This window comes from Marmota flaviventris, chromosome X (assembly GCF_047511675.1).
Source record: "Marmota flaviventris isolate mMarFla1 chromosome X, mMarFla1.hap1, whole genome shotgun sequence".
In the NCBI taxonomy this organism is placed as follows: domain Eukaryota; kingdom Metazoa; phylum Chordata; class Mammalia; order Rodentia; family Sciuridae; genus Marmota; species Marmota flaviventris.
Window position 1 is genome coordinate 39,618,461 of NC_092518.1, and position 12,707 is coordinate 39,631,167.

Below are 12,707 nucleotides of genomic sequence, written 5' to 3' on the forward strand. Positions count from 1 at the left end.
TGTGCAGAACCAGGTGCTTGTAATTCCTGCAGCGGGCCACCCCCAGACCACACCCCAGCTTTCTGATTAAATGAAGGATCCCAGGCTCACGTGCTGGCCCTCCCTCCACTTTAGCCCTACAGGCCTGCATCCACTGTCTTCTGTCTACATAGAACTTCACCCCCCCCCATTGGCCTTTTTCGTCTTCTTTGCACGTTTTTAAATGAGGTGGGTTTTTTAAAAGTATTTTTTTTAGTTGTAGTTGGACACAATACCTTTATTTTATTTATTTTTATGTGGTGCTGAGGGTCGAACTCAGCATCTCACATGTGTTAGGCAAGCTCTCTACTGCTGAGCCACAACCCCAGCGCCCCCCCCCCCCCGGTTTTTTGGTTTTTTTTGCTACTGAGTTTTGTGAATTCACTATATATTCAGTATATTAACACTTTATTGGATATATGGTTCAAAAATATTTTCCCAATCCATAGGCTGCCTTTTCATTGTTTCCTTTGCTGTGTAGAGACTGGGGACATGAAGGAGAAGAAAATGGGGAGATGTAGGTCAAAGGGTACAAATTAATAGTGACATTTGATAAATAAGTCCTAGAGATTTAATGTACAGGAGGACTACAGTTAATACTAGTATATTGTATATTGAAAATTTACCAAACAAGTAGATTTTAGGTGCTCTTACCACACACGCACACATACACATGGATAACTATGGAAGGTGATAGGTATGCAAAATTGCTTACCCATAGTAATCATTTATATATATAAATGTTCAAATTTTATATTTATAAAAACATCATGTTGTACATCCTTAAATTTATATGATAAAATATGCAAAAGTAGAGGAGAAGGCAAGTTATGCATCTCCATGAGTAGGTATTGCTATGATATAATACAGATCTAGTGATGTACAAAATATAGACAACCTTTTTTATTTTTTTGGTACTGGGGATTGAATTCAGGGGCATTCAACCACTGAGCCACATCCCCAGCCCTATTTTGTATTTTATTTAAAGACAGGGTCTCACTCAATTGCTTAGTGCCTCACCATTGCTGAGGCTGGCTTTGAACTCATGATCCTCCTGCCTCAGCCTCCTGGAGCTGCTGGGATTATAGGCGTGTGCCACTGTACCCAATGGCAATCATTTATTAATGAAGGTGAAGGTAACTACTAGCAGAAATTGACAAAAGTAATCAAAATTCCAAAGTATCAAAATTCTGAAATAATGGGAATCAGAAGTCGGATTAAGAAAAATATGAGTAAACCAAAAAAGCAGGAAAAGGGAAAGAAGAAATATCAACCAAGTACAATGAATAGTAAACATAGGGGGCATAAAATAAATAATATTAGAATTCAACTAAATTGAATGAGGTGAATTCTGCTATAAAAAATAAATACTATGAAACTGGAATCTTAAAAACTCTGAAATTACTAGAAGAAAACATGGGAAACACTTCAAGACATTGATACAGGCAATGATTTTCTGTATAGCACCCTAAAAACTGACTAATAGGATGACATCAAAATGAAGATTCTGCACAGCAAACAATCAATAGAGTGAAGAGACAACCTACAGACTGGGAGAAAATATTTACTAGTTATTCATCTGACAGTGGGCTGATATCCAGAATATATAAAGAACTAAAAACCTTAACAATAAAAAATAAGTTGTTATGGGCCAGGCTATATGGGCAATGACCAAACAGACTCCATTTTATCCTGAGACCTCGTATCATATAAGAAATGCTTCTCCCATGGGAAAGCCCCATCTCTGTACCTGTTAATAGATACTTAGCATAACATACTTGGCAACACAAAATGGCAATTCTTATACAATGTAAAATTGTTCTCTTTGCTTTCCACTTTTCTTGGGCAATGTACCTTGTTAGAGATTGATTGTCTAGTAACACTTCTCTAACTTATACTCAACTAGGGTCATTTTGAACCACTTCCCTTCTGCTTGCTTCCTGCTATGCCAACCAGGAAAGTCCCGTGGGAAATACCAATATACCCACTGCATTATCTGGCTAACTGCCCAGTTCAGTTTCTGTACCTGCTGGCTTGCGGCTATGTCAACCCAGACGTGGTTTTTGCTTTTTAAATATCCTAAAATGCTCAAGCTCAGGGATGTTCTTTGCAGAGACGTTATGGGTCCTGTGGGGAATAGTCACTGGCTGGCCGGCTAAATAAAGACTCTTCAATTTGGACAAAACTGGGACTTAATGTGTTTTCTGAATGACCTTCCCCACAACAAAGTAACCCAATTAAAATGGGCAAATAATCTGAATCGACACTGCTTAAAAGAAGAAATACAAATGGCCAATAAATATATGAAAAGATGAGCAATATCATTCCCTACAATGAGATACTGTCTTAACTCCAGTTAGAATGGTCTTTATTAAAAAATATAACAAATTCTGGGGAGGATACAGAGAAAAAGGAAGCATTATACACTGTGACTGGAATGTAAATTAGTATAGGCACTATGGAGAACAACATGGAGGTTCCTCAAAAAAATAAATATAGAATTATCATATGATACAACTCTCCCACTCTTGGGTAAACATCCAAAGGAAATGAAATCAGCATATCAGACGAGATGGGGCATTCAGGGTGGTATGGCCATAGACTGAAATAAGCATATCAAAGAAATGCCTGCACATCCATGTTTACTGTGACAATTCACAATAGCGAAAATATGGAAACAGGGTGCTGATCAAAAGATGAATGCATAAAGAAAATGTAGTATGTATACACAATGGAATATTATTTAGCCATAGAGAAATGAAATACTTTCATTTGCAGCAAAATGGATGGATCTAAGGGACATTATATTAAGTGAAATAAGCCAAGACAGACAAGTACCCCATGTTCTCTCTCATTTGTTGAAACGAAAAAGAGTTGATCTGAAAGTAGAAGAGTGATTACTAGGGATTGGAAAATGTATGGGGGAAGCATAGAAGAAAGGTGGTTGGATATGATCAATAGGCATTGTATGCATGTATGGAAATATCACACTGAACCTCATTAATATGTACAATTAATATGTATTAATAACATAGAAAAATTTAAAATGTAACAAAATACAGTTGTCACACATCTAAAACAAAATGTCAAAGATGTGAAACAAAGTATTGGGCAGAAATATTATTTATCATTCTTTCTTTTATATTTGGTACTCATTTCTTCATTGGAAATCTTTGCCTACCTTAGGGTCATAAAGTGTTTGTTTTCTTCAAAAAATTGTATTGTCTTAGCTTCCACATTTCAACCTACTGTCTATCTGGGAAGGATTTTGATGTGTGGTGTGTGTTAGGGTCAAGATTCATTTCTTTTATGAAGATAGCAAGATGGTCCAGCACCACTTAGTAAAAAGACCATCTTTTCCTCACAGCTCTGCAGTGTCTACTGGTGATCATGTATGTGGGGGTCCATTCTTAAACTCTTAAACCAAAAAACAATAAAATCAGATAAGTATGAAAAATGTGTACACTTTCTTATATGTAGTTATGTTACAAGAAGGGTTTATTTGTTTTTGGTACTAGGGGTTATGCCCAGGGGCACTTTTCCACCAAGCTACATCCCCAGCCCTTTTAACTTCTTGTTTTGAGACAGAGTCTCACTAAGTTGCTTAGGGCCTCACTAAATTACTGGGGCTGGCCTCAAACTTGTGATCCTACTGCCTCAGCCTCCCAAGTTGCTGAAATTAGAGATGTGTGCTCCCACTCCCAGCAACATTATCTTATGTAAAGTTGAAAATCAGAGTTCTTGTCTAGAAGGTGCAAGGCCCTGGATTCGATCCTCAGCACCACATGAAAATAAATAAATAAAATAAAGTTATTGTGTCCAACTACAACTAAAATAAATAAATAAATAAATGTTTTTTTAAAAGGCCATACACTGTATGGTTTCATTTATATAACATTATCAAAATGACAAAATTTTAAACACAGAATTCAAACAGTCACACATGATGGTGCATATCTGTAATCTCAGCAGCTCCGGAGACTGAGGCAGGAGGATCACAAGTTCAAAGCCAGTCTCAGCAACTTAGCAAGGCCCTAAGCAATTCAGTGAGACTCTGTCTCAATAAAAAATAAAAAAGGGCTGGGGACATGGCTTAGTGGTTAAGCACCCTGAGTTCAATCCCTGGTACCAAAAAAGAAAGAAAGGGGGGTGGGGGGAGGGAGGGGGAGAGAGAGAGGGAGAAAGAGAGCAAGCAAGAGCAAATGACTGGTTGGCAGGAGTTATGAATGATAGTGGGGGTAAAGACTCTAAAAGAGTGAAAGTCCTATATCTTGATTGGGGGGTAATTTAAGTAAATTTACACACAATGACAAAATTACATAGAACTATGCACATATCTTGTAACAATGTCAAATTCTAAATTTTTATATTATGATATTGTAAAATGCAACCACTGGGGAAAACCAGATGAAGGTTTCATAGGATGTCTTTGTACTATGTTGAAACTTCCTATGAATCTAATAATTATTTCAAAGTAAAAACTTTGATGCTTGCCTAGCATGCACAAGGTCCAAGGTTCAATCCCGAGTACTGCAACAACAAAAAAGTTTAAGAAAGTCATAATTATGCTGAACAAATTTATTGTATCTTTCTGTAGTAAGATGTAACAGGTAGCAAAAGAAAAACCAAAGTGGATTTGAAAAAATTAACAATAAGGCTAGTTTTAATACACATAAACTTATTGTGCCTAATGAATATATAGTCATTCCTCTATATCTGTAGGCTCTGCATTCTAGATTCAACCAAATGTGTATTTAAAATATTTTTTTATTCCAAAAAGTAAAACTTGAATTTGCTGCATGCTAAGCACTGTACTGAAACCATATGAATGAAGTGGAGAGTTATGTGGATTACAAAAGCAATCTGTAAGTATAAGAAGAAAGAAAATGCTACCTTGTTGTTGACACATATTATGTAGCTATGCCAACTGTGGTTCTGTCTGTATTAAACATGTATAATACAGTATAACAACTATTTACATAGCACTTACATTTTATCAGGTATTAAAAGTCATCTAAAGATGATTGAAAGTATACTGGAGATGTGTATTCATTATACACAAACACTACGCCATTATATATTTTATATAAGGAACACAGCATCAACAAATTTTGGTGTCTACAGGGGGTCCTGGAACCAATTCCTCATGGATAACACGGGACAACTGCACAGTCTTCTCAGACTCACGGCATAGCTTATAAGCATTTTTAAAATGGGTGACAAACGGTGCAGTGGAGCACTTCTGTAATCCTGGTGGCTCAGGAGGCTGAGGCAGGAGGATAGGGAGTTCAAAGCCAGCCTCAGCAAAGTTGAGGTGCTAAGCGACTCAGTGAGACCCTGTCTGTAAATAAAATACAAAAAATAGGGCTGGGAATGTGAGTCAGTGGCTGAGTGCCCCTGAGTTCAATCCCTGGACCCCATCCCTAGAAAAAGGGTGACTTGGACTCCAAGAAAAAATCTTGATAACTTTTAAAAATTAGAATTTTGGCAGACTGCAATGACTGTAACTCTAGAAATTCAGAAACATACAATAAAAAGATAACCAAACTACCAATATAGATCAGAGGTAAAGTGCTTGACTAGTATGCATGAGGTCTGAGTTTAACCCCCAGCACTGGAAAGAGAAAGAAAGAGAGAGAGAGAGAAGGTAGGGGGAAGGGAGGAAGAAGAAGAGGAGGAGGAGGAGGGGGAGGAGGAAAAGGAAACCATAAACACATTAGGATTGAAGATGAAATTTTATAATAAAATTACAGAACTCAAACCAAATTCTGAGACACAGCTAAAGCTATATTTAAAGGATATGATAGTTTGGAATGTTTTTTATATTTAAAAATAAAAGTCAAAGGTAAATAAACGATTAAACCTAAGAAATTAGAAAAAGACAACAAAATGTTCATGGGAAGTGTGATAAAGATAAAGAGGGGCTGGGGTTGTGACTCAGTGGTAGAGTGCTTGCCTAGCATGCACAAGGCACTGGGTTCGATCCTCAGTACCACATAAATGTAAAATAAAGATATTGTGTCTACCTAAAACTTAAGAATAAATATTTTCAGAAAAGATAAAGAAAAGATATATACACATACATACATGCACTTGTACATACCTAAATTCATTCAATTTTATGAATGAAAAAGGATCAATTGCCATAGGTGGGAAAGTGATCAAAATAAATTAATAAAGCATTATGCATAGTGCCATGAAAATATAAAATTCCTAGAAAACATATATTACCTTTATTATTTCTCCCAAAGTAAAAATTTACAAAGATCAGTAATCAGAGAAAAATAGTTAAAATTTATACTTAAAAAAAAAACAGTTCTAAGTGTGTTTATAACTGAACTTTAAAGAATATAATATCTATGCCATTTTTGGAGGGGAGGTTCCAGGGGTTGAATTCAGAGGCACTCAACTACTGATCCACATCCCTAGCCCCTTTTAAAATTTTTATCTAGAGACAGGGTCTCATTTAGCTTAGGGCCTTGCTAAATTGCTAAGGCTGACTTTGAACACCTGATTCTCCTGCCTCAGCCTCCAGAGCCCCTGGGATTACAGGCATGTGCCACCCCACAGGGCCATGTCTATGCCATTTTAACACAAAGATAAAAATTTCCAATTTCCTTTAAAAAACTGGCTTAACCTTAATACCAACAATTGTTAAATATGGCACAAAACAAGAAGACAATGAATAATTGTCTCATGATGGCAAAAATTTTAAATAAAATATTATTAATTCAAATCCAATTGTGACTCACTATAAAAATTGTCCTTTACCAAACAATTATTCCAGGAAAAAAAAAGGATAGATTTGGGGCTGGGATTGTGGCTCAGCGGTAGAGCACTCGCCTAGCACGGGCGGGACCTGGGTTCGATCCTCAGCACCACATAAAAATAAAGGCATTGTGTTGTATCCATCTACACCTAAAATATAAATTTAAAAAAGTAAAGGATAGATTCATATTACATATCAATATAAATCATACAATGATCAATTAAAGAGATAAAACCATAAGAGTATTAATATCTAAAAGGTCTCTGACCCAATTAAGAACACATTCTTAAGAAAAATACAAATTAAAATATAAACATATAAAAACACAAAGTCACCATCAAGAACGTTAAAAGAGGGCTGAGGTTGTGGTTCAGCAGTAGAGCATTCGTCTAGCACATGTGAAGCCCTGGGTTCAATCCTCAGCTCCACATAAAAATAAATAAATAAAATAAAGGTATTGTGTTCAACTACAACTAAAAAATAAAAAAAAGAAAGTGAAAAGAGCTGGGTATGGTCTATAATCCCAATACTGTACAGGCTGAGGCAAGAGGGTCATAAGTTTAAGGAATTTAGCAAGACCCTGTCTCAAAACAAAAAATCAAAAGGACTGGGGATGTAGCTCAGTGGTAAAGCACATGACTAGCATGTATGAGGCCCTGGCTTCCATCCCCAGGATCATCACAAAAAAGGTTATATGACACTCAAAGGATGGCACAAAATATATACAAACTGCATAAGGGACTTATATCTAGAATATATTAAAGAACACTTACAACTCAATAATACAAATAACTCAATTTTAAAACAAATTATTTGAACAGAAATTTCTCTTAATATAATAAACAGGGGCTAGGGATATGGATCAAGCGGTAGCGCGCTCACCTGGCATGTACAGGGCGCTGGGTTAGATCCTCAACACCCATAAAAATAAAATAAAGATGTTGTGTCCACTGAAAACTACAAAATAAATTTTAAAAAAAGATAATAAACAAATGACCCTAGGTATAGGAAAAGATACTCTGCATCAGTAGTCATTAGGGAAATGTAAATCAGAATCACAAGAAGACATCATTTCACATCTAGTAGAATGACAAGAATTTAAAAAAAGATAATAAACATGTTTTAACAAGGACGCAACAAACTGGAATAATCATATATTGCTGATAGGATATAAACTGGAACAGCTATTTTGGAAAATAGTTTGGCAGCTCTTCTAAACATAGAGGCACCATGTGATTTAGTGAAAGATTTGAAAATATACCACTCTGGCCTTACATGCTCAAGACCTCAGGTTCAGAGGTTCAGCATGCGCACACACACACACACACACACACACACACACACACACCCTTTCTGCCATATTGAATATTTTGAGTTAAAGGCACTTGAAAAATAGCAGGTGCAAGATCATTCTGACCTTCATTCTGTTTCTTAAAATGTAGGAGATAAGGGCTGGGGTTGTGGCTCAGTGGTAGAACACTTGCGTAGCATGTGTGAGGCACTGAGTTCAAACCTCAGCACCACATATAAATAAATAAAATAGAGGTCATTGACAACTAAAAAAAAAGTATGGGATAAAATTTAATGTAAAAACTGGAAATTTACCCCAAGGAAAGCAATATTGTTATCAACAAAGACAAGAATTTGAGATGCACAGGGTGGCACAACTCTGTAATCCAGTGGCTCGGGGAGGCTGAGGCAGGAAGATGGAGAGTTCATAGCCAGCCTCAGCAAAAGCAAGGCACTAAGCAACTCAGTGAGATCCTGTCTCTAAATAAAATATAAAATAGGGCTGGGGAAGTGACTCAGTGGTCTAGTGCCCCTGAGTTCAATCCTCAGTACCAAAAAAAAAAAAAAAAAACCCAGAGAATTCTGTAGATTTTGTTAAAATAATTGTTTTAAGATTCCCCACATAATTTCATTGCTTTTTCACAATTTATTCTTTGTCCAACAGAGTATATAAGTGATTAACACTAACTACTTTTTTGAGTATATTATTTTCAGTGCTGGGGATTGACCCCAAGGTCTCTGCATGCTAGGTAAGTATTCTATCACTGAGTCACATCCCCAGCCCAAGTCTTCATTTTTTAATTGGTACATTATAATTATATTATGGTACATTAGAATAGTGAGATTCCCTGTTACATATTTTTAGACTCACACAGATCATCATTTCTTCATGATAGTTCCTATGCATTGTAAAACTTACATTTAGTAGATCTGTATGTGTTCTCCCTGCTTGTCTTATGTCATTTTAATTCTCAAGAATAGGCAAAAAGAAATCCTAGAAGAGGTAAAATTCTGTCTCACTCCCCTACACCAACAAAGTTCATTTCTGGGTATCCATCCAAAACGAAAATTTATACAAATACTTGTAAACAAATGCTCAGAGCAGCATTATTCATAATAGGTAAAAAGTAGAAATAATTCTGAACATGTACAGAGATTCTTTTCTTGTCATCATTTTTTAAACAATATAGTATAACAACTTTTTATATAGCATTTACATTGTATTAGGTATTATAAGTAATCTAGAGATGATTTAAAGTATACAGGAGGACTATGAACATTATATGCAAACACTATGCAATTTATGTAAGTGTTATGGTTTGGATGTGAGGTGTCCCCCAAAAGCTCACGTGTGAGACAATGCAAGAGGTTTGGAGGAGAAATGACTGGGTTGTGACAGTTTTAACACAATCAGTGAACTAATTCCTGATGGGATTAACTGAGTGGTAACTGGAGGCAGGTGGGGTGTGCCTGGCTAGTGTTTCATTGGGGGCGTAACTATGGGGTATATATTTTGTATCTGGAGAATGGAATCCCTCTCTCTGTTTTCTGATCACCACGTGAGCTGCTTCCCTTTGCCACACTCTTCTTCCATGATATTCTATCTTACCTTGAGCCCCAAGGAATGGAGCTGGCTTTCTGTGGACCAAGACCTCTGAAACTGTGAGGCCTTAAATAAACCTTTTCTCCTGTACAATTGTTCTGGCTGGGTCCTTTAGTCACAGCAGTGAAAAAACTGAATAAAACAATAAGGGACTTAGGCATCTCAGGATATTGATATCTGCAGGAGGTCCTAGAACCAATCCCCCTAGATACTAAGGGAGACTGTAATTCTAAAATAGTCAAACTCATGAAAACAGTAGAATGGTGATCGTCAAGGACTGAGAGGAGGACAAAATAGGGAGTTGCTGTACAATAGGTATCTTACTCCATTTTCTGTTGTGATAACAAAATACCCAAGGCTGGAGAACATATAAAAAAAAAAGGTTTATTCAGCTCACAGTTTTGGAGGCTTGAAATTCCAAGATCAGGTAGCACCATCAGTATGGTTTCTAGTGAGGGCCTCATGGCAGATGGCATCACAATTCTGAGTCCATGCAGAAGAGATCACATGTCAAGACAGGAAGCCAGAGGGATTCAGGGACCAGGCTTGATCTTTCATATCAACTTGTTCTTATGGGAACTAAGGTCCCTCAAGAACTACATTAACTTTCTGAGGGTAGTACCCCCCCAATGACCTAATTATCATTCACTAGGCCCCACCTTCTAAAGGTTCTACCATCTCAATACTACCACACTGAGGACTCAGCTTCCAGCACATGAACCTTGGGGGGGACACATTCAAACCATATCCAAATAATAGCAATGGAAATAGAGTTTCAGTTATACAAGATGAATAAGTTCTAAAAACCTGCTATACAACATTGTCCCTATAGTTAACAGTATTGTATGGGGCACTTAAAAATTTACAAAAAGGTAGATTTCAGTAGATTTCATTTTAAGTGTTCTTACCATAATAAAAATAAATAAAATGAATAAGGTACTGATACATCCTATAACATGGATGAACCTTGAAAACAATATGCTAAGTGAAAGAAGACAGTCATAAAAGACCACATATTTTATTGTTGCATTATTATACAGTGTCTAAAATGTACAAAACTTATAGACAGGAAGTAAATTAGTGGTTGTCTGTGGCTGGTCTGAAGGTGAAAATACTAAAACCCACTAAACTGCAGCTTTAAATGGGTAAATTTTATGATAGGTGAATGATATCAGTAAGGTTGTTTGGGGAAAAACATCATTTAGCCAGTAAGAGGTCACGGATGCAGGGTTTCAAACTCAGTATGTGGCATGAGATAAGTACTCTATAAATGTTTGTTAAATGAATGAATGAATAAACAAACACCTTTTACTCCCAAATAAAAATGTTCAACTGAACTGGGGTTGTGGCTCAGTGGTAGAGCAATTGCCTAGCACGTGTGAGGCCCAGAATTTGATCCTCAGCACCACATAAAAATAAATAAAACATTCTGTACATATACAACTAAAAATATTTTTAAATGCTCAAGTTATTTTCATTAACATTAGCAATAAGATAGCAATACCCTCTATCAAGTATTACTCAACATTGTTCTGAAAGCTATAGCTAATGCAATAGAAGATAAGATGATCCGAATAGATATTTGAAAGGAAGAGTATCATTTTTAATTTGATGTGATATGTTATCTAGGAAAATTAAGACAGTATTAAAAAGCAACTACATCTCATATAAGAATTTGATAACTAGATTGGATAAGAAAATTACAAAAGTCAACAGACTTTATGGAAATAGAACAAAATATGCTATTCACAATGATGACAAATACAAAGGTAAAATATCTAAGAATAAACATTTTTTAAAACATGCTAGGAAATTCACAATAGCCAAATTATGGAATAAATCCAGATGCCCATCAACAGATGAAAGGATTAAGAAAATGTGGTATATATACACAATGGAGTTTTACTTACCACAAAAGAAGAATGAAATGATGGCATTTGCTGGTAAATGGATGGAACTGAGTAACACCATGCTAAATGAAATAAGTCAGACTCAGCTAATTGAGGGTCAAATGTTTTCTCTCATATGTGGAAGCTAGAGAAAAATAATGGAAAGAAGGTGGTTGGGGAGGGGATCGTATACCATAAAGATATAGGGAAAAACAGTAGAGTAGAAGGAAAGTGAGAGTGAGGGGGCAAAGAAGGGAAAGGGAAAGATAAATGGAATGAATTTGACAATATATCATGTTATATTTGTATATAAAGATACCAAAGGGAATTTAAACTTTATGTATATGTAGAAAAAAGGAAGTTTAATAGAGTAGAAGAGGAAGAATAGGGGAAGGGAGGAGGGAGGAAAAGGGGGTGGGGCTTGAAATCAAATTCCTTGCATGTGTAATTTTGTCAAAATGAACCAAATTACTATGGATAATTATGATATGCTCTAATAAAAAACAAATAAATAAAAAATGATTGACTCATAGTAAAAAAAGGTGCTAAACCTATTAAAAAACTACAAAATAGTATAGTTTCAATTACTATTTTTGAAACTAGATTAAATAGTTTTAACATTCTTACAAAAGAATAATTGCTCAAGAATATTAAAGAAAACAACAAAAGCCAGGTGTGGTGGTGTAAACCTATAATTCCAGTGATTTGAGAGGCTGATGCAGGAGGATTACAAGTTCAAGGCCAGCCTCAGCAATTTAGTGAGGCTCTAAGCAATTTAAAAAGACCATTTCTTTTTTTTTAAGAGAGAGAGAGAGAGATAATTTTTTTTAATATTTATTTTTCAGTTTTTCGGCAGACACAACATCTTTGTTTGTATGTGGTACTGAGGACGGAACCCAGGCCACATGCATGCCAGGCGAGTGTGCTACAGCTTGAGCCACATCCCCAGCCACAACAAGACCCTATTTTAAAATCAAAAATAAAAAGGGCTGGAGATGTAGCTCAGTGATAAAAACCTCTAGGTTCAAAACCTCCGAACCAGCAACAACAACAAAAAATAAAACAACAAAAAAAAGAACAGTGAAGGGGCTAGGGTTGTAGCACAGTGGTAGAGTGCTTGCCTAGCATGTGTGAGGCA

General features: G+C 36.1%; 1 protein-coding gene across 4 annotated transcripts in view; it reads right to left on the reverse strand.

Annotated features, from left to right (window-relative positions):
- Znf41 (zinc finger protein 41) overlaps positions 1–12,707 on the reverse strand; it is a 49,052-nt gene that overhangs the window by 33,600 nt on the left and 2,745 nt on the right. The window lies entirely within an intron of this gene.